This window comes from Magallana gigas, chromosome 1, assembly GCF_963853765.1.
Source record: "Magallana gigas chromosome 1, xbMagGiga1.1, whole genome shotgun sequence".
NCBI classification, from domain to species: domain Eukaryota; kingdom Metazoa; phylum Mollusca; class Bivalvia; order Ostreida; family Ostreidae; genus Magallana; species Magallana gigas.
Genome location: NC_088853.1, coordinates 13,544,394 through 13,568,243, shown reverse-complemented (window position 1 = coordinate 13,568,243; position 23,850 = coordinate 13,544,394). Strand labels below are relative to the sequence as shown.

Sequence of the window (23,850 nt, the reverse complement as noted above, 5' to 3'; positions counted from 1 at the left end):
CTAAACACATTTTGTCCAACAAGTTTTTAGAAATATGTTACCGTTTTTGAGATATATGAGAAAGAAGGTTTTAGGGGCCGATCCCTAATCTCCTTATAGGGGCCGTTTAACGAAATTTTGAAGGTTGCATATTGTTAAGAACATCATTTTGAACAACTTTTCTTCTGTACTGCATTTCAAAATATTTTTCCTTTCTGAGATATGGGTGATCAGAATTTTGGACTTTTGGCCCCTATAACCCCTTAATTACGTAACACATGGAAAAATCATTACATTGCCTGGATACATAACTGTGAGATGAACATATTTGCTTATATAACATTTCACAAAGTATTGTTTAGTAAAGGGCTACAGATTAAAGACTTAAGAGCCGTTTGGTCCCCTTATTTGAGGGGCCAGCCCATTTTTCGTGATTTTAAAAGAAAGGTTTGGTAAATAGAAACTATTTTTACATACCATGACTTAACAAAACATTTTTCAGAAATTAGATAATTAAAGAAAACCACAAAAAATTACAACGTTTTTTAATCCCAATTTTCGGGTCCAGGCGAGCTTCAAGGAAAATGGCTTCTCGACAAATCTAAAACAAGCAAGCATATCAACCATAACCACTCTGTCTTGCATATAAATTTCAAGTCTCTAACTATAACGGTTCCTGGGGAGATGCGTGGACAACATCATGCTCCAAAATACAGGAAAAAGGGGGATAATTCAGAAGCGGAAGTGAATTTTCAGACAGGAAGTGGGATGCAAAGAGACATTCACCAAAGACATTATCCCTGTAAAAATCATTAAAATCGATTGAGAAATGGCTGAGAAATTAAGGGTGTCTACCAAGGAGAAAAATAATAATGATATAGAAGAATGAGAACCCGTAGAAAAACAGTAAGGTCTTCCGCTGAAGTGTAGTAGTACCCCCCCCCCCTTTCCGGCAAGTAATTTTCCATCTAGTTTTTTGACAAATATATGGTTTTCCTATCCTTTGGAAAACATGCGCAATATTTTAGTACTGAAGCCACCAAATCATACTTGTACAATACTTTAAATCAAATACATGTCGATCGCTCATGTGTCCAAAACTATAACCAGGAAAACGTTTAACGTCAGTTCACTTTGCCATTTTAGACTTTGACCCGTGCGTGCACGGGTTGACATTTTATATAGATACATTGACACACCGTATTGTTTAAATGTACATAATAAAGCTGTAAAGCCTACAATAATGCTATTAATTTCACTACTAAAATGTGTCTCGGGACAGGCCTATACCACAGTTAAAATGCCTTCCATATACTTGTAATATAGCAAATATTGCAAAATCGCTCCGAATTACAAAAATTAATGAAGCTGCATTGAAAATAAGTTAAATTATTCATAAAAAACCATTTTGAACCTTTAAATACTTTTCATCTAAAAATTTAATTCATATTATTGAAGAATTCAACACTTTCTCCAGCAACGTTTTCTGACTTTCTGAACTATCGGGATTTTTCATATTAAATGCACTGAGTTAGAGTTATCTCCCGTATTTCCTTTGATGAACAGAATATATATATATATATATATATATATATATATATATATATATATATATATATATATATGCATCAACAATTTTAAAGGAAAATTTCAACTTTTTTGTAATATCGTTTCTGAGTTTGTCCATGCAAATGTGATATTGTGGAAACAAAAAATTAAAGAGCCTCCTGTGGTTAAGCATGAATGTAATTACGCGGGGGTGTTAAGGAAGCATATGGGCAATTTAGCGTCTTATTTTGACTGTTATATTCAAAATCGTGAAATTAAATAACTATTTTAAATACGATCAAAAACTTAGTATTATCCTTTGAAATAGATGTCAGTGCAATAAAATCGGGTAGTACATTACTGCCACATTGGTGCATTATCACGTGACAACTATAAATAGCGTACGTATATTTCTTAACATAAAATGAGATAGAACAACACTACCCCGCAGTTTCCAAAATAAAATAAACATACTAGGCAAAACATCTCAGTTTAATCAAAACTGCTGCTAGAATCCTATGTTTTTCTTAATTCAATAGTTATTCATCCGGTTCTCGTAAAACCTTCCCAACTTTAATAAAGTTTGTACGGAAAACGGCAAGTTGCATCAAAACAACACACAACATGGGATTCTAGCAGCACTTTTCAATTTAAGCATTGATCAAACTAACGATACATATAAAATTCCAAGTTCAATATATGTGGGGTAGTGTTGTTCTAGTCGGATTTTTATATCGTAAACAACGACAGAGGAAAGCCTGGCCGAGAAATAAATGCAAATTGACATACCTTCTAGAGAATGAATGATAAAACTTTTATCTCTCCCAGTATTCTTATGTTCCATTTTCAATAAATCACACCACAATATTTTATTAGAGTTCTTAGATTAGTTATATTTTGAATATGTTTACAATGCTTTCCGATCAAATTCACACGACATTCAACTTTTAGTCATGACGTCATCAATGTGTAAATCTACGTAAAACAAACTAATTTCTGAAAAAAAAAATGACTTCAGTTTTTTTATTTGCTTTTGGTCTACGTTTCGTTGCTTAGGTAATTGAATATGTACATAATAACTAAAATTTGTGATTTCATGAAATTACATGTAACTAAGAATCCATATGCTTCCTTAACACCCCCGCGTAACATGCGCAAGATTGTAAAATCCGAAAAATCCAGATGATTTCCGGATATTTTTAAAGGAATTTTTGTTGATTATTATTCAGTGAAGCTTGATTAAGAAAAATTAAAACAAATTAGTAATTTTCAAGTGCCAATAATGTTTAAAATATATAAAACAAATGACAGTACTCTTCCGATTCGAGTCTATTATTTAAATATAGTAGTATAGATACATGCAGTTTGGCTGCTAGGCTTGATTTGTAAAACCTCCTCCGAGAATCGAGGTTCACGAATACCCGAAAGCGGGAATCACCGAAATCTCAAAAAAAGTGTTTAATCTGAGCATTCAAATGAGTGCAAGTTACAGTTGTTTCATATCTCTGAAGAAATACCCCCATTCGTTAGCTTTTGCGATATTTTAAGAGGCCTTTAGATTTTGTTCATCCAATTTACAGTAATAAGAGGTTACCGTAGAGTTATTTCCCCCTTTTTAAGCATGATCTTTTTGAAATTACACATTTTATCTGGTTCTCAAAACTTTTACTTTGATTCTCACGAAAACTTGAGAAAGCCATTTGCAATGCTTGGGATTGCAATCCAAAGCATTGCATTGTGGGTCGAAAATTACTGACGCTGAAAAATTCTGACGAATTAATGTGCTATAAAACCATTGTGACGTCACTCTATTTTATTTGAAAGTGTACGGAGGTTAAAGGGTTAGATATTACATATCCGTGTACGTAGTGTCAGCAGTATATATGTATTAATGTACATATTCATTAATTATCTTTATTTGGCTTGTTCTTGTTAGAGTGTGATATGGGAAACCATATTTATAGGAAACTGCTAGTCCGATAAAAAGAGGACATTATAGATCCGTGTAACTGACGCCAACAAATTTGTTAAATGAATGTGCAGCCAGCTGTCCGAATTTTCATCTCACTTCGCTCGCTCTAAGACAATGCTTTTTTCCCGTTCTCAAAAGCATCATATATAAATTTCCTCTACGTTACATGTATGTCAGAAGATTGTTTCAAATAATACCATAAGTTACTATTTTAGGGAATTTTACTTGTACATTTATATAATGGCATTTTTTTTAAAAAACAAAGCGCAAAACTTTTTAAGATGCATATTTCTTTTTTAAAGTTTATTGTTACCTTTATCAAAAATAGACGCAAGTGTTTTCTTTTAAAACACACACACCTTAATTTTTTAAGATAAGTTGTGTTACGATGCCTATTTATGAGTGATGTTTATTAAATGAATGTTTCTAGGCCTCTTCCGTAATGTATTAGCGCTGTTTCCGCTGAGTTATTAAAACCTGATATATTGACAGTCACAAAGCCGTTTATATTTACATTATAACATAACAAGGAACAGTTCAAGCTTATTCATTTTATATTAACACATCCTTGATATTGAATATATATATATATATATATATATATATATATATATATATATATATATATATATATATATATATATATATATTAGCATTTCCAAACAAAACACCTAAATAATTTTGCCCAAATTTAACCTTCTTAAATAATTTACCCAATACAACTACTTGAGTCCAAATATGTAGCAGTGACAAAAAGATTAAAGGTCGTTGATTCAATTATCCAAATGTGTATTATTAAGATGAAATCAGTAAAGTAAACAAGAAAAAAAAATGACATTTCAACATGAACTATTTCTTTCAACTTCATTTAAAATTTATTTTTAAGTATCGCCTGAAGGGATGTCCAGGTTTGAAGGAATCTCATCCGAAGAGCTGAAAAAGTTTTTCAATTCTTTCAAAGTGGAATTCCCGGATAGTTCTCGTGGTGGATCATTTGTTCGTCATATTATACCGGATGACATGCTTAGAAAATTAGTGACTGCTGTTAAATCACTCTCGAAAGGAATTGTACTTACAAAGAATATTCTTACACGAAAACACGACTTTCCAATTGTCGAAGCTTGTGTGTTAGAAGTAAATGTTGTATTTGGTGGGGTCCATTCTCCTGCCATTAAAAAGGTTAATTTCATTTTTTACATGTAATATGACAAATGAAATAAATTGGTTTTCTTTAATATATATATTTATTTGATTTAATGATATATGCATACTCTTTTTTTAGGATGTTTCTTCAAATGAGTTTTTTGATGTGAATGAAGATTACATCACCAGAGTCATCTTGATAAAGAGAAGCAATTTTCGAAAGGTTGACGAAAAACTAATAGTATATAGACTATTCGAACATGTTATAAACAGACGAAAAATAATTTTACAGCATGAAGACGAAAAATTTGATAATGTTGCAAAGTTTATAGCATATCAAATGCTATCGTCGTTTTGTACTTTTGTTGAATCAGTGATCAACGCTTTCACAATGGATCTGCCTAAGATAATTTCTGATTGTCCTGTCGAATCGCTGACCGAGGAGAAAATAAAACAAATTTGTTTCGAAGTTTTTGAAAGAATTGAAGACGAAACTGCTGGGTCAATGGACAGTAATAGGTAGACAACCATTAGTAGTTATTATGATCAATTAACCATTCTCTAACTAAAATATGTTAAGTAAAGTATATCTGTAAGGCCTAACAGGATCCTCAAAAGAAAGAAAACCTAAAAAGGGATTGAAAGTTGATATTTTGATTTTTATTGGTTAAAAAATGTTTTAGATCAATAATATCACGAATCATAAATAATATATACTTTTTTATTAGTTATACTGATTGTAATAATATAAGGTAATCATATATATGATTTTTTTTTATTTCAGGGATTGGAGACGATGGGTGGCCGAAGAAATCCAAAGAAATATGAGGACGAAAGAAGAACCGAAAGGCACTGATCCATGGGTCAAGATCAATAAAATCTGTCGGAGAACAGTAGAAGACTTACATAGTATTTTAACTGAGCTGGAGAAATATCAAACAAAGGTGCTCCCAATCGCCAATGACAGACGTAAGAACTTAATTGGTTTTATATGCACATAATATATGTATATAGGTGTCCAAGTAGCGTAGTGGACAATGTACTCGCTTGTCATCGCTGCGACCCGAGTTCGATCCCCGTGATCGACAGTGGTGGTATGTGATAGGGTATGGTGGTCTCCCGCTTGCACGACACGTGGGTTCTCTTCGGGTACTGCGGCTTCTTCCCACACCAATGACCCCCTCGCGTGCCAACGAGAGATATTAATATAAGTTGTAGAACTTGCTTATCAATCGTTGTAAAATAAATAAAGTTCAGTTCAGTTTTTATTATATATGTTGATGCATAGGATGAAAAAATGCCATTAAATGCCATATTCTCTTTAAATCTGTCAAATGCCAAACTTATATATCCTTTGAATCAATCAGAAAAAATGTAAACATTTAGTAGAAATGTATTCGATTTTTACATGATAATTAAAACACAAGAGGCCTATGGGCCTTATCGGTCACCTGAGTAAATACAGTTTGGCTTTTGCAATGTTTTTCACGTGTACTATAGTTACAGGGCTAATAAAATCACGTTTAATATTCCGGGATTGTTAAATCCAATAAACTTTCCAAGTTAAAAAAACCCCCATAAATATTAAGATATTGTGGCATAACATGCAATGACATAATTGAACAAGTGTTTAAAATATTCGGTCGAAATTACACAACCCTACCCTACAGAGTCATTAGAGCCCTGCCTTAACACCAAAACCTCTGACCCAGGGACCATGAAATCCATAACTTTGAAACAGTCACTCTTCCTCATCCTAACGATCTACCTAGTTCATCCAATTAACACCCAGGAGCAGAGGAGACTTTTTAACATAGGTAATCACAGATTTCAAAGCTCACCGAGACGAGGCATCAACTTTATGAGGCGTCACCTTTATGAGACCACTGCTTTGACACAATATCCAATATCATATGTTAAAATATAGATGATAATCATATCTCTCTTTAATACAATATTATTAGATACAATGTAAATCAATACAACAATTTAAATATGATATTGCATCCTATGATACTTACAATACTCTATAAGCACTTATTTTCGTTGGGTCAAAATTTCGTTGTTTTAAATATAATAAGATTTCATTGGCATTTAACTTCGTCATATTGTAATCTCTTTGCAATCATTATTACTTCAGGGAAAGGACTATGTGTGGTTTTATGCATTTTTTGCCCCCAAAATCAAAGTTTCAGAAAGAGTTTTAAAAATAAGGTGAAAGTGTAACGTCATAATGTAGAAATTACGTTTTAAAGATTGCATTATTTTTATAAATTGATGATTTGTAGCTAAATATGGGTGTTTTCCGATGGTTTTTGGACTGGGAAACATCGAGCGCAGATTTGATCAAGTACCATATTTTTGTATCATGTGTATATTTATCTGACGAAAAACATATGTTAAAACCGCACTTGAGTAGACCTGCACTCTATACTTCCAAATCCAAAATATAGAGCAAAAATGAGAATATTTTCATTTGTTTACAAATTTGCGGGAATTAGGTCATATAGGTGACGTCATAGATAAACAGCGAATGAGCAATGATGACTAAAATCAAGATTAAAGATACAGGCATCCTTTATACAATGATTTGTGAAGATTTTATTTTTATAAGATACTATTTAAAAATTGGTTGAAATCGGGGGCAGATATTTGACCATACCGCACATAGTCCTTTTATGTACATCATTCAAATGATATCTGGATAAGACCAGAAGACCCGCTACCCTTCATCTTTTTTTTGCAAATATATGTTCAGAAAACAAGAGTAAACCTAAACGAATGAAAAGGGATTATAAATAAATAACAAATAACAATGATGTTGTAAAAACGAGAGAACCACACAAAATGTTATCAAATAGTTTGTTAAATAATCTGAACCTATAGAATATATGTGTCTTACATTAACCCTCTTCTTTAAATGAAAAAAACCCCGCTTTTTTCCGCCTCAACAGATAGCAAACCATCAATTTTTTTGTGAACGTGGTAAAAATCTACAATAAACAAAATGACAATAAGTACATAATTAAAGTAAATATGACACACGTTTTTACATTTCTACAAGTTCATTAAGACAATATTATGGTTCCGAGCGATAATTCATTCAGCACAGATTATGTACAAAACTAGCATGCATACGAGGGTTGTCCAAAAAGTTTGCGTACACATATAATTTTATTCAAAATAACGGCGCCATTATCAGGAAGTTTTATAACATTTAATATAGAGTATATTAATGTATATGTGTAAAAATCAGAGCAATGTACATTTTTGTTTTAGAAGTATAATAATAAAGACATTCCCTACACAGGCCACAAGGCCCAGTCTGACGTTGAGTATAACAACTTTTCTATAACGTCGTGCGTAGTAGGGTTTACTTGAGAGTAAAATGAATCATTCACCATTCGGTCAGAGGGTACAATCGCAAACTCTATCAAAATATCGCTTGTGTCACTTGTGGATAAATAAACTCGACCTATTTCGATATTTTTCATATTTCCTCCATCGTTTGTTTTGTTTTTATGGGTGTTTTAGCTAAGTTGATACAATTTTATGATGGCGCGCTGTTCTGTGCAGTCATCAGACGTCGCTTTTTCAAGTATTTTTAAAGACATGTTCTTGCCGTAATATCTTTTAAAAGTTCTCTGCTGGTTTGAAAATAGCTTCAAACGACATATGAACATGATGTAACACATACAGACTGCATTATTATAGAAGATTGTGAAGTTTTGAATTGTTTTATAAAAGCTGTAAATATTCATATCTAAAAACTGAATTACAAAGGCTGGACAATTTTTTCGCTTGACCGCGCGTCCTTTCCGCGATCTTTTATTGCATTAAAACTTTAGTTTATTTCTATGGAAAACATTTTAAACCACTTTAGTTTGTTTTATGAAAAGAATTAGATATGCAATATGTATAAAACGCGATCGTCCAAGAACTTTTTGGACAGCCCTCGTATATTGCAAGCATACATATATTTGACCTATCTATGACGCTACACATGGACCGTAGATTAAAGTCTTAATCTAAATACACAATACCAGAAATTATAACTATTTGATGCACGTTAACAAAACTAATTTCTCTTGTATGACGAAAACAATCTGTTGACAGGATATACATTTATGGTGAAACAATTCATCACGACTTGATACAAAATGCAGTGATTGGTAGTAAACAAAACATCGATAAGGCATTAGAAATTATCATAAAAACTAGATGTAGCTAGCAAATACTATGAATATTTACACCGTGGCGAACCGAGGTAGTGTAACATTGCGAGCATTCGTTGAACTAGCGTCTAACTAGCGTGTTGTAGCGGGGAAAAGTGATGCAAGATCGTGCACACCCCCAATACAGGAGATTTCTACCCTTAAAAAACCGTACATAAACTGATTCGTACAAAAACGATTTTATAATACAAGTATCAACACATTCTTTATTATAAAAATTCATTTTACAAATATTACAAAATGATATTATTTGATGCTGCTAATCATTGTGTGCTTGTTGCTGCTGCTGCTACCATATCGCATTGTAATTAAAACATTCAAATGTTCAAACTACAATTGCTGCTGATATTGAACTTACATGTATATCATAAACATTCAAATGTTTAAACTATAGCTGTTTGAGGTCAACACGAAATAGCAAAAAATATTTGTGCTGCTCATGTGTTGATTTTACTTGCTAATTTGTTGTTGGGTCTGCCCTGCCTGGCGACTCATGCTGCCTTTATTGCCACGACCAAAAACGCCAAACAATGAAAATCGAATTACATAATTACTTGTGTTTGGTAAACTAATTTCTTCTATATAGATAATAGCTTCTTTTAAGACACAATTATTTGTTTGGTAATTTCTTCTATATGAATAACTAAATATCGTTTTATAAAAAATGTTAATATATACTAATCAAATTCTTTTTTCATGAAGTAAATATTTGTTTTCAACTTACAGAGTTTGCAGCATGGCTGAAAGAAAAAGACGCCAAAGATAGAATTAATCGTAGAGGTCCTATGTTCCACGTCTATAAACATTTTCCAGGATTTACGGATCCTAAAAAACCCATTCATAGTGAGGATAAAAAGGCGTAGCATTTATTTAAAAAACATTGTTGTGAAAAATTGAAAATAGTTAAAGAGAACCCTAAAAATTAAAACTAAGTGAAAGGATGTCTCAGCAGTTTACATTCATATCTATGCAAGACATTTAAACGTTATCAGTATTTAAATTGGTAAACCCAAACAGGTCGAGAATTCAATTCAAGAACTGTTTTGAACTGCTATGAAATTTTTTAAAGTTTAATCAATACTAGGAGCGACATAATATCATTTCATAGCATCATTTTTTTCATATATAAATGGAACAATTGCATGCAAACAATTGCACAAGGAAAAGTATTGAAGTATAAAGTGGCCAGCGAAAAAAATGTGTGACTATAAAGTTTTGCTTTAAGTTTCAAACAAAAATTGTTGCAGCTTATCCAGCGAATAATTTCGAAATGACAACCGTCATTTGGAAAATATACTCCAGTTTAAAAAAAATAAGTTAATATGTTCAGATGACGTTTGACGCATGATGTAACAAGCATGACGACGGCAAAAAACAGAGCAATTTATTTTACGAGTGACACATCTTCCTGAAATTCATCAATAAATATTTATAATTATTAAGTCATTACTAGACTTTAACCCGCGCGTTCACGGATTGACATTGCATTTGATATCAGACTAACTAAAGAACTAGATACATCGACACACCGTATAGTTGACATTTACATAACCAAGCTGTAAGCCTACAATAATGCTAATAATTTCACTACAATCTACTAAGATAGAATAATTTAACTGTGTCTTGGGACAGGCCTTCATCACATTTAAAATGTCTCCCATACAGCCATAACGTAGCAGAAAATTGCATAATTGCTCCGAAACGATTTTGGAGAAACTTAATGAAGTTGCATTGAAAATAACAGTCAATTTATTTATAAAAACCAATATTTAGGCTTCAAATACAATTATATATATATATATATATATATATATATATATATATATATATATATATATATATATCATCAAAAAAATAATTCAAATTATTAAAAAATTCAACAGTTTTTCATTAACGTTTGTTACTCACTTTAATTTTACACCCTGTGTTGACATTCGAAACTCTCAGAATTTTTCATTGTAAATGAAATGTGTTACAGTTATCTCTCGTATTTTCTTTGATAAACAGAATGAATAGCAAATTTCCAATAAAAATTTACACGTATTTGTATTATCGTTTCTGAGTTAATCTATGCAAATGTGATATTGTGGAAACATAAACTAAACAGCTGCCAGTGATTTAGCGTGAATGCAATGCACATGCGCAAGATTGTAAAATCTAAAAATCCCAGATGATTAATTATGTAATTTTTTTTTAGCAATTTTTGTTTGTTGATTATTCATTAGCGAAACTTGATAGGGAAAAACATCTAAAATTGGTATTCATCAAGTACCAATAATGTTTGAAATAAAATATATATAACAAAAGACAGCACTCTTCCGATTTATTGGTATTAAAGGACAAAGATTCGAGTCTATTATTTTAAAATAGTAGTATACATTTTTGCAAATAAACAACATTTTGTTTAAATATATATTAAAAAAAAAACATTTTCTTAACGCTATTTAACGTATTTAATAAAATTTAATCCCTCAGTAATTTGTTTTTAACTGTTGCATATAGCAAAGGTTGAAGGAAGTGGTTTCCAAAAAATACTTGACAGTGATCAAACAGAGATATTGGAAGAAAAAGGTACAAATTTACTATATGTTCCACTCGAAAACTTTCTAACTAGGTCATTTGAAAAAGTTTACTAATAGAGGGTTGATGCTTAACAAACTACCTATTAGATTTATGTTCATTAATTTGCTATGATATTTGTAACCATACTTAATATTTTACGTAAGAAAAGAGTCAAATATCTCATTTTAAATATTTAGAAGTAATCGTAATATCAACAAACTAAAAAATCTTAACATTTTCTGGGCAATTGAGCTTTATTTATTGAAGGCGCCCGCATTCACAAAATGTTCATACAGTGTTTTCAAAGTTAATGTAATATTGTAAGATAAATAGGTATGAGTTACTGATTAGCAATTTATTCAGGATATTATATCGCTCGAAATCTAATACTGCATAATATAAAAGATAACACTTTTTCACGGGTTTTTTTCTCTTACATCTTAAACTTAAAATTCATCCATTTAATCTGATTTGATTTTAAACAAATGTCAGTTAAAGAAAAATAATCTTTAAAGAAAAAAAAATAATTTTCTTTGAATAGTCTAACGACAAATTAAGACAATCTACTTAATGCAATTGGATGCCATATTCATTGTAATAAAACAAGCATTTTTAACTGCCATGTCTAAATTCAGTGGCACTTCAATCCAACATAGTGAATATAAATTTCATAGGTCCGGTTATCAAGGTTTCTGTTTTAGAACAAAAGTTTATGTTATATTACGCGAGTATCCGAATAAGACAATTTGTTAATATATAGCATTAAACTAGAATAGAAACAAATGTGGACATATATGTCTAAACAAAATTTCCAGCTCCAACAGATTTAAATTGTAGTAGATAAGTATCATTATTACCATTTGGAAATTTTTTTTTTTCAAATATCATTAAAAAATGTAATTTCTGTAGAATAATTGAAACTTGTTGTCTTTTTAAAAAGATATTGTTTAAAAGAAGAATTACTATTTTAAACCGTTGAATTAAAAAACTTTATTTAATCTTTAGTGTTTTTCAATTAGCCATGATAAGAATACATGTATATGTTGATTTTAATATAATTTTGTTGTCATGAAAGATAAAAATCAACGCAATTAAACATGCAGGAAAAGCTCAATATTTTCTTAACAAAATAACAAAGTTTCTACAAAAGCAAACTTTATTAGCTGTGCTTCAAAGTAACGCAACCTCTTTTTGACCTCATGATGTTACTTGTGAAATTCAAAATTGTTATGCTTTTAAAAGTATCTGTTTTGTTTTTAACTCTATTATTTAAATTTCATGGCATGTACACATCTGTTGCAATTTATTTGAACTTTATTTATCTTCAAGAACCTCATGAAAAGATACCCATGTCGAAACCAGAGATAACCCGCTTTGGACCAATCGCATCACAAAAGCTTAAAGAGTTCTTCAATTCTTTCGAATTGGACTACCCGGATGATCCTCGTGGTGGATCATTTGTTCGTCATATTATACCGGATGACATGCTTAGAAAATTAGTGACTGCTGTTAAATCACTCTCGAAAGGAATTGTACTTGCAAAGAATATTCTTACGCGCAAACACGAAATGCCACCTGTTGAAACTTATGTGTGTGAAGTAGATGTTGTATATGATGGAGATAAATTTCGTGCAACTAGAAAGGTAAAATATTGTATTATTTCTTATTCAAATGCCAAATAATGAATTCGCATTAAATAATATCAATGTATTCATTTAGTGTTTTTTTCTTGTTTTAGGATGCTTCTTCAAATGAATTTTTTAATGTGAACAAAGATCATCTTACCAGAGTCATCTTGATTAAGAGCAAAGCTATTCGAGTGGTTGACGCAAAACTAATCGTTTACAAAAAATACAAACACGTTATTAATAAGCGAAACATATTTTTACAGCACGAATACGAAGATAATGATGATGTAGCCAAGTTTATAGCTTATCAAATGCTATCGTCGTTTTGTTCTTTTCTTGAGTCAGTGATCATTGCTTTTACAATGGATCTTCCACAGATAATTTCTGATTATCCTGTAAAATGTTTTACCCCTGAAAATATAAAACAAACTTGTTTAGAAGTATTTGAAAGAATTGAAGACAGAGCTGCCAAGTCAATTGACAGTAACAGGTAGAAGGCCATTAATCATATTTTGATAAATCATTTTCTAAGTAATAAAAGGCTATGAAATGAAGCAAAGTAATGTATATCTCTCTGAGTAAAGGGTGTTTTACATAAAATAATGCAAGAATTATTCATTCATAACTACTGCACAATCTAGTTTTTTAATGGTTGAACTTACTTCGTGATAATATATAATTAATAATTTATGTTTGTCATTTTTAGAGATTGGAGACGACTGGTTGCCGTTGAAATCAAAAACAGAGTATTGAGAAAAAAAGAATCAATAAGCGCTGATGCATGGGTTCAAATTTATGATATCTGTCGGAAAACAGTACAAGACTTAAATTTTATTTTAATTGAGCTTGAGCAATTTCGAACTTGCATGCTCCCAGCCGACCAAAACAAACGTAAGAGTTCACTGGAAATTTGTTTAAATGCGCATAGGATAATACATAACGTATCAAAACAAATGTGCATTTCGTCTGGCAATGCATCCATTACGCTGAAAGTTTATGTTTTAGATTCTCTGTTAATTTTGATAAGCCTCATTCTTCGAAGATTTGATAAAATATACGTGTATTTTTTTTTATTCTGTCAGTCCCCTTATTTATATGTTTCAAAATAAGACAACCGTCCAATACATATTCATGTTCATTGTAATATGCTTAACTTAAAGATAATACTTATTGTTTATTGATAAGTGTAATAAACAAATTTTTGATGGTCATGTTCTGATTACTTTAATATTAAATAATTTTAACGGATATTAATTTTTATAATTCTGTAATAAAAAAATAAATCCAATATTAAAGTTTCAAGACGGTAAAAAATACCTCAATTGCTGTGTTACTAAATTCTATAACATTTTCATAACTTTGTCCCGTGAAAGTACATGCATATAAAGTTTTAAAGGATTCTATAACACATCTGAGCAACAATTGGTATCTAATTTAGAACCTTAACAATTACAACTAATTATCATTTTATTAAAAAACTTCAATATATTCAGATTCTATTTTTACATGCTTATCATATACCGGTACATTGTTTCTACTTCCAGAAATTGAAGAATGGATGAAAAGGGAAATCATCCATGACAGATCTGTTTTGCAAAAGTATCCATCCATTTTGAAATACATTACTGGATATAGAGATTCTATTGATAAAAAACAAGTTGTAAAAGTTTTCCTTAATTGTGAGGATAAAGAGACAGAGGTGTTTTTTAAAAAATGTTGCAATGTTTCAAAGGACCTAAAGTTTGAATTTGTAAATGTTGAAAGATTCAAAGACACAAAAAAAGAAGAACAAATAAGATTACTTGAAAGAGAAGCCCCTCCAGTTGACAGGTCAACTAGAAAAGAATTGAAGCAAATCATTCAAAAGCACGGAAAGAAAATTTATGCACTTTTTTCGAATGTCATCGGTATTCAAATTGGCGCAGTCAGACAAGTTGGTGATTCGATACAAAAGGAAGCTTGTATAATTTTGTATTGCTTAGATAAAAGTCTAATTCCATTTGGTGAAAAACCTTTACCGAAGACCATTGCAGGACGGAATTGTGACATACGGGAAGACTTTGTTAGATTCGGACGATGTCCTGAGAACTGCCCCGCCCAAAATCAAAGCCATCCAGACCCTGGTTGTAATATTGGGATAAAATCAGACAGTAGTTCAGGGTCTGCTGGATTCTTATATGAATCTAGGGAACCGACAAATTCATTAGGAGATGGATTTTTTACAGCAGCTCATGTTGCTGTTAAAAATCTAAATAAATTGCACCCCGACACATCATTTACAATGGCTCATCTTAGTCCTGATGACAATATTATAGTACATCGATCAGAGCCGAAATTCGGACATAATTTTTATAGAGTTGGAAGAGTTGTAGAGGCATTTTTCGGAGAACATCTGGATTTTGCAGTCGTACAGATCACAGAGAAAAGAAATGGAGGTAAATATTATATAGATTAAATAATTAAATAATTCCATCTTATATTCGGCTCATCTGAATGAAAAGTTCAAGTGGTCTTTTTTGATCACCTGTAGTCCAAAGTCCGCCCGTCCGTCTGTCTGTCTTTAAGCTCTCTAGAACCACTGGGTAAAAAACTACACTTTTTACAATCATCCCAATGATAGGTGGATTCTAAATAAGTAAAAAAAAGTTCAAACTTTTTTTTTAATTTGTTTAATCAAGTTACTGAAATTAATGATAGACTGAGTCATCATTTTAGAGGAAATTATACTTATAAAATGTATGGTTTTTTTAATTTCAATGCATAGAAAGTTTGGAGCATTTAGTATTTGAAATATCAAGTACTACAGGACTAAAACTACTTTGACCTAATAACAGGTCTAATGACCTGTAATAAAAAGAAAAAAAAGAGGGTCTGCCTTTGTAAACGGAAGCCGTAAATTCGTTATAGCCGTGTTCGTTATATACATCAATTTTCTATAGGTTTATTTAGAATTTGCCGGGACATGAATAATAATTCGTTATAGCCGTAAATTCGTTATATCCGTGTTCGTTATATTCGAGTTTTGCTGTAGTACAGTAATCTAGAATGGTTTTTAGTTGAAATTAAGGGCCCAAGATCAAAGATCAAGTAAACTCGGGCCAGAAAAACAAAATGATTTTATGAATTGGGAGGGGGGGGGGGGGGGGGTCGGTCGGTGACTTCTATATTAAACGTAGAATATTAAATTCTAAATATCACATATTACACAATTTCTAAATAAAAACATATGTTAGAACAGTATAGAAGCGTTGTTTGAAAGATGTAACTATTGATTTTTTTTTTTACATCTATTTATTCTTAGGCTCAAACACTCATAAACGGGTGGTCAGTTTTTAAACCTTGTCGCAGTCACCCGTTCGTTTGTATAGTTACGTGTATAAACTTCGGAGGTTTTTCTTGATCCCGACAGGCAACAGATTTGTATCAGGATATAGACATGCACAAAAAAGGAAAAAGTACACCATCTTTAATAACAATGACTTTTTAGCGTTGACTTCCAATCAGTAAGAAGACAATCATTAAACAATGCTTTTAAAATTATTTGAATCCATAGACTTTATCCCGTAACTTGATATAAAATATGTATAATTTTTGAACGCCAATGTTTAATTAGCTTCTATCCACTTTACTCCATGTTACCTGTACTAGTTCTTATGTAAATGCTAAAACATTTGTACTTTAAAGAGAGAGAGAGAGAGAGAGAGAGAGAGAGAGAGAGAGAGAGAGAGAGAGAGAGATTACATAGTGTTTTATAATGTTCAGGAAATCAATATATAAGAAACCTAGGTCAATAATCCCATGTATACATGCATGTGTGTATCTATATATGGGATTAAATACTAAGCAGTCCTCCTTTTTAAACCGAGTAGAATAACGTGGGTGCATTGCTAAATATTGTGTGCATACAGTCATTGAGATGGCGGCATTTCTTTGATGCCGGCAAAGCGACCCAGCGAACTCTAATACGGTCGAACTGCAGGGGCGCTTCGGCGGCATGTCTTTGATGTCGGCGATGCGACGAGCGTCGGAATTTAGAGAGCTGCTGACAGAAAAGAGCTCTATATTTGTACTGAAAAAAGCCGCTATTTTTTTTTTATTTATGACAAAAATAAAACGGAACACATTCAAATCCATCATTTTAAAGATAAAACCATTAATCAAAACACAAATAAGAAAGAAAAAAGATTCGGCGCTCAGGGACTGAACCCGGGTCGCCTGGCCACAAGTCCACCACTCTAACGACTGAGCTACGCAGATCCTCGCTTCAGTGTTTTGGAGTCCAAAATCTCAAGAATGCGTGGATCGATTTTAAAACGAATTTCATATTCAGAAGTTTACAAAGCGTCTCTATCGAATGAAAACATAAAAAAAATTCAAATCCAAAAAATTGAAAAATTAAGGTTTTTCATTTCCTTCCGGTGACGACCGGAAGTGACGGCGGACGTTCGGATATGCGAAGGGCACTGCGGCCGTTCACTCTCTACCTTCTCTGAAAATTTGAAAGTCGTATCTGGAATACTTTTTGAGAAAAATCGTGAACAAGCAAAAACATAAAATCTTTAATATCTCGGTACCGGAAGTGACGACCAATAAAAGCTCTCGTAATTTTCTTACAAATTTTGTAATAAATAAGATCTGAAAGTTTCATGAAAATCGGCTGAAGCGTTTTTGAGAAAACGTGACAGAAAAAAAAAATTAATAATAACTAGACACGATCTCGTTGCGAGCAACGAGGAGGTCTTCCGTCCGATTTTTAGAAGAGGAAATGACCTTGCCTTTTATCTTCATCAACGAAACATATCAGGAAATACAGATGTGATCTAAAAGAGCGATGGATGAAGGATTATCCACCCTGTAGGATCCTTAATTTTAAGGACCAGTCCCATTTTATTTCATATTAACTAAGAGGTTTTTTGACTAAATAACAGGTCTAATAACCTGTAATAAAAAGAAACCGAAGAAAAAAAAGAGGGTCTTCCTTTGTAAACGGAAGACCCTAATAACAATAAGAATTGAAGGGTCTTCCGCTGAAGACGGAAGACCCTAATAATAAAAGACTGTTTTTGTCTAAATCTTAATTGAAGAGTGTTTTTCAACTTGTACTACAGTCCACCAACCCTTTTATGTTGATTATTTTAGTTAGAAAATTAAATAAAAAGGAGAGAAAGAAATAGAGAGAAAGAACAAATCTTGGCTCCGGCGAGATTAGAACACACAGCCTTTGCAGGTGTCTCAAAACATGGCTGACGCGAAATAATTCCCGAATTTGTGTTTGAATTTGGGGCGTTTCCTCCCGGGAGAAGAGCTGAGTTTTTGTATGAGATGAAAAACAACGTGTAAGATGTCTGACTAGTTAGGTTTGGTAACAGCGTGAGGTCATTTGAAATATTGATGCGTGTTTGTGTCTGGAGGGGGGTGAAAAGACCCGAGCTTGATTTTCGTCGTAAATAAATCGAAAATAGAATTTTGAGGTGTGGATCTCGGATTCGGTTAACAACAATTTGGGGAAGTCCTCAAACAATGACTGATGCATTTTACCCATGTATTTCAGTGTTGATAAATTTTTTTCGTGTCGTTCACTTTTATGTTTGACTGTTTTAATTTAACAGGATTAATAAAATCTTTATAAATGTAGAAATAACGAAATCAGTAACACGTAAAAATTTGAAGACAGTAATTTCCACAGTTCTAACATTCATAAGTAGTTCACACACTATCGTAGATACAGACTAAACGGAAAACAAGAAATATACATGATACAGAAATATTACGCGGCTGCTTACATCCCTTGTACTCTGTAAATTTTAAGTCCCCGTACAGGCTATACTCGCCGTTTGATCTCAGGAATTTCTTCTTAATTGTTCAATCCGCTGCATATTTGGCAGACAATAAGAATTGGGTCCGAGGTACATTTACATAAAATTTCATTAGGATTGAGTGAGGGGCTCGGGAGTTAGAATTTTTTCTACAGTACATGTCAAGCACGCCAATCGAAACTCAAATGCCCAAAAATTCATAACTCTCTTAAAAATGAACGAATAGGTTTGGTCATTAGTACAGTAATCTAGAATTGAACTAGGTTGAAAAGTAAGGTTCAAGATGAAAGATCCAGTAAAATCAGGCCAGAAAAACTAAATGATTTTATGAATTGGGGGGGGGGGGGGTTGGTCGGTGACTTCTATATTAAACGTAGAATAATAAATTCTAAATATCACATATTACACAATTTCTAAACAAAATACATATGTTAGAACAATGTATAAGCGCTGTATAAGCCACTGTACCATTGATTTGAAATTTAAAAATCTCAAAATCTTAATTATGATTTTTTCTTTGATATTTACTTTTATTCTAATATATGTATAGCATTAACATTAGATACATGGAGATGAATGCAACAGGTCAGAACGTTTGAAATGGGCGGGAACAAATTGACGCGGACGTCTGAGAAAACACTGGATTGAAACTGTTGTTATATGAAGCGTTTTTTCAATCCACCTCAGCATTTTTAATTTGCTATATAAGTTAATTGAAAAACAGTTTATTTCATCAATAATAGTGATTTTATTTCATCAATAGTAATCGGATCCCCATCCGAGAGAGATTATACGCAGGGCAAAGCATATTGTCCGATGACTCGTCAAAAGTCTGAAACCAAGTGAGGGCGATTTTGAAACGGGGTTTATTCCAAGGGGAGAAAAATTAATTCAAATTCCGATTTAATAAATTGATACATATATTATACCCATATAAAATGTTCGCTAGGCTAATTTATACGGATATGCACATTCATTGTTTATCTAGCTATAATGAGAGAGAGAGAGAGAGAGAGAGAGAGAGAGAGAGAGAGAGAGAGAGAGAGAGAGAGAGAATTATTGACCCCGCTGCTTAATCACTAATCCCGCTTTTGGGCGAACATGTACATGTTTATAGACTTTTGTAAATAAATATAAACTTTATAAGACTGATTGTAAATGATTATAATCCCAATCCACCCTGCCGTAATGATTTTTATAAATCAAAAGTGAATAATCAGACTCTTTGTTTCAACACTGTATTTTAACGATCAGTGTTTACATCTGTTAATACATAGGCCCGAACACAGATACAAGGGTGGTCAGTTTTCACACCGAATCGCAGTCACCGGTTGTCACAGAGAGAGAGAGAGAGAGAGAGAGAGAGAGAGAGAGAGAGAGAGAGAGATTTCATAGTGTTTTATAGTGTTCAGGAAATCAATATATAAGCAACATATGTCAATAAACGCATGTATACATGCATGCGTGTATCTATATAATTATATGAATAAATACTAATCAGTCCTCCTTTTAAAGCCATGTAGAATATCGTTGGTGCATTGCTAAATGTTGTGTGCATACAATCATGGAGATTGCGGCATTTCTTTTATGCCGGCAAAGCGACCCAGTGAACTCTAATGCGGTCGCACTGCAGGGGCGCTTCGGCGGCATGTCTTTGATGCCGGCGATGCGACGAGCGTCTGAATTATGCAAACTGCTGACAAAAACGAGAACTATATTTGTACTAAATAAACTGTTATTATTTTTATTTATGATAAAAATAAAACGGAAAACAATAAAAACCACCATTTTAAAGATAAAATCGTTAAAGAAAACAAAATTAGGGAAGAAAAAATAATCGGCACTCGGGGATGGAACCCGGGTCGCCTGGGCACAAGTCCAACACTCTAACGACTGAGCTACGCGGACTCTCGCTTCAGAACTTTTGAGCTCAAAATCTCAGGAATGCTTTGATCGATTTTAAAACGAATGTTATATTCTGAAGTATTTTAGACGTCTCTATCGAATTAAAACATAAATAAAATTCAAGTTTAAAAAATTGAAAAATTAAGGTTTTTCATTTCCTTCCGGCGACAACCGGAAGTGACGGCGGACGTTCGGATGTGCGAAGGGCACTGCGGCCGTTCACTCTCTACCATCATTGAAAATTTGAAGGTTCTATCTTAAATACTTTTTGAGAAAAGTCGTGAACAAGCAAAAACGTAAAATCTTTAATATCTCGGTACCGGAAGTGACGACCAATAAAAGCTCTCGTAATTTTCTTACACATTTTGTCATGAATAAGATCTGAAAGTTTCATGAAAATCGGCTAAAGCATTTTTGAGAAAACGTGACAGAAAAAAAAGAATAAAAACTAGACATGATCTCGTTGCGAGCAACGAGGAGGTCTTCCGTCCGATTTTTAGAAGAGGAAATGACCTTGCCTTTTATTTTCATCAACGAAACATATCAGGAAATGCAGATGTGATCTAAAAGAGCGATGGATGAAGGATTATACACCCCGTTGGATCCATAATTTAAAGGACCAGCCCCATTTTATTTCATATTAAATAAGAGGTCTTTTGACCTAATAACAAGTCTAATGACCTGTAATAAAAAGAAACCAAAGAAAAAAAGAGGGTATGCCTTTGTAAACGGAAGACCCTAATAACAATAAGAATTGAAGGGTCTTCCGCTGAAGACGGAAGACCCTAATAATAAAAGACTGTTTTTGTCTAAATCTTAATTGAAAAGTGTTTTTCAACTTGTACTACAGTCTAACAACCCTTTTATGTTGACAATTTTAGTTAGAAAATTAAATAAAAGGGAGAGAAAGAAACAGAGAAAGAACAAATCTTGGCTCCGGCGAGATTAGAACACACAGCCTTTGCAGGTGTCTCAAAACATGGCTGACGCGAAATAATTCCCGAATTTGTCTTTGAATTTGGGGCGTTTTCGCCCGGGAGAGGAGCTGAGTTTTTGTATGAGATGAAAAACAACGTGTAAGATGTCTGGCTATTCAGGTTTGGTAACAGTGCGAGGTCATTTGAAATATTGATGCGTGTTTGTGTCTGGAGGGGGGTGAAAAGACCCGAGCTTGATTTTCGTCTTAAATAAATCGAAATAGAATTTTGAGGTGTGGATCTCGGATTCGGTTAACAACAATTAGGGGAAGTCCTAAAACAATGACTGATGCATTTTACCCTTGTATTTCAGTGTTGAGAATATTTGTTCGTGTCGTTTACTATTATGTTTGACTGTTTTATTTCAGCAGGATTGATAAAATCTTTATAAATGTAGAAATAACGAAATCAGTAACACTTAAATTTCTCGGTAAAAATTTGATGACAGTAATTTCCACAGTTCTAACATTCATAAGTAGTTCACACGCTATCGTAGATACAGACTAAACGGAAAACAAGAAATATACATGCAACAGAAATATTACGCGGCTGCTTACATCCCTTGTACTCTGTAAATTTTAAGTCCCCGTACAGGCTATACTCGCCGTTTGATCTCAGGAATTTCTTCTTAATTGTTCAATCCGCTGCATATTTGGCAGACAATACGAATGGGGTCCGAGGTACATTTACACAAAATGTCATTAGGATTGAGTAAGGGGCTCGGGAGTTAGAATTTTTTTCTACAGTACATGTCAAGCACGCCAATCGAAACTCGAATGCCCAAAAATTCATATCTCTCTCAAAAATGAACGAATAGGTCTGGTCATTTGTACAGTAATCTAGACTTGAACTAGGTTGAAAATAAAGGTTCAAGATGACAGATCCATTAAAATCAGGCCAGAAAAACCAAATGATTTTGTGAATAGGAAAGAGGGGGGGGGGGGGTCGGTGGGTGTACTGTGTAAATTTACTTTCCACGTATAGGCAATAAGCGCCGTTTAATCTCAGGAATTTCGTCTTAATTGTTCAATCCGCTGCATATTTCACAGACAACAAGAATGGGGTCCGAGGTTCATTTTCACGAATTTTCATTAGGATTGAGTGAAGGGCTTGGGAATTAGAAATTTTGTTTAAAGTACATGTCAACACGACAATTGAAACTCAAATGCCAAAAACTTTATAACTCTGTTATTTATGAACGAATTGGTCTGGTAATTAGTAAACTAATCTAGAATGGTAATTAGTTGAAATTAAAGATTAAAGATCAAGTAAAGTAGGGCCAGAAAAACTAAATGATTTTATGAATTGGGAGGGGGGGGGGCGGTCGGTGAGTTCTATATTAAACGTAGAATATTAAATTCTAAATATCACATATTACACAATTTCTAAATAAAATACATATGTTAGAACAATGTATAAGCGTTGTTTGAAAGATGTAACTATTGATATTTTTTTTACATCTATTTATTCTTAGGCTCAAACACTCATAAACGGGTGGTCAATTTTTAAACCTTGTCGCAGTCACCCGTTCGTTTGTATAGTTACGTGTATTAACTTCGGAGGTTTTTCTTAATCCCGAGAGGCAACAGATTTGTATCAGTATATAGACATGCACAAAAAAAGAAAAAGTACACCATCTTTAATAACAATGACTTTTTAGCGTTGACTTCCAATCAGTAAGAAGACAATCATTAAACAATGCATTTAAAATTTTTTGAATCCATGGACATTATCCCGTAACGTGATATAAAATATGTATAATTTTTGGACGCCAATGTACATTTAGCTTCTATCCACTTTACTCCATGTTACCTGTACTAGTTCTTATTCAAATGCTAAAACATTTGTACTTTAGAGAGAGAGAGAGAGAGAGAGAGAGAGAGAGAGAGAGAGAGAGAGAGAGAGAGAGAGAGAGATTACATGGTGTTTTATAATGTTCAGGAAATCAATATATAAGCAACCTAGGTCAATAAACGCATGTATACATGCATGTGTGTATCTATATATGGGATTAAATACTAAGCAGTCCTCCTTTTTAAGCCGAATAGAATAACGTGGGTGCATTGCTAAATGTTGTGTGCATAC

The 23,850-nt window shown here is 32.7% G+C and overlaps 2 long non-coding RNA genes across 2 annotated transcripts; both read left to right on the top strand.

The window, feature by feature from the left end:
- Window positions 1-4,475: 4,475 nt before the first annotated feature.
- On the top strand, window positions 4,476-9,718 carry LOC136273145 (uncharacterized). The gene is made up of 4 exons (XR_010711353.1): window positions 4,476-4,678; window positions 4,782-5,161; window positions 5,427-5,611; window positions 9,604-9,718. It is a non-coding gene; the product is annotated as an uncharacterized lncRNA (long non-coding RNA).
- A 4,059-nt stretch (window positions 9,719-13,777) lies between these two features.
- Window positions 13,778-15,260, top strand: LOC136273144 (uncharacterized). The gene is made up of 2 exons (XR_010711349.1): window positions 13,778-13,958; window positions 14,612-15,260. It is a non-coding gene; the product is annotated as an uncharacterized lncRNA (long non-coding RNA).
- Window positions 15,261-23,850: the final 8,590 nt, after the last annotated feature.